A 296-nucleotide genomic window follows, 5' to 3' on the forward strand; every position below is an offset into this window, starting at 1 on the left:
GGGGTCGGTCGTTGATTTCGTTGAACCGATCGTTCGGTGGCTAAAAAGGGGCGAGATTCCAGAGAGAAACGAGCCGACGAGTAATTCGCGGAGGTCGTACATCATCCCCTGTGAACGGTTGTCCGCCTATTCGGTCGCTTCGTTTGGGCTTAAATCAAATTTACTAATTAACACCATTTACCAGGATCTATAGCGAGGGACTCGCGCGCTGTCCGCCGTCCGTGACTCTCTAAGCTCCTTTTTGTTTCCTCTTCAACGTCGGTACGCGTTATTGATGATGCTCGTTAAAGAGCTCT

Source organism: Apis dorsata, unplaced genomic scaffold, assembly GCF_000469605.1.
Source record: "Apis dorsata unplaced genomic scaffold, Apis dorsata 1.3 scaffold_734, whole genome shotgun sequence".
In the NCBI taxonomy this organism is placed as follows: Eukaryota; Metazoa; Arthropoda; class Insecta; order Hymenoptera; family Apidae; genus Apis; species Apis dorsata.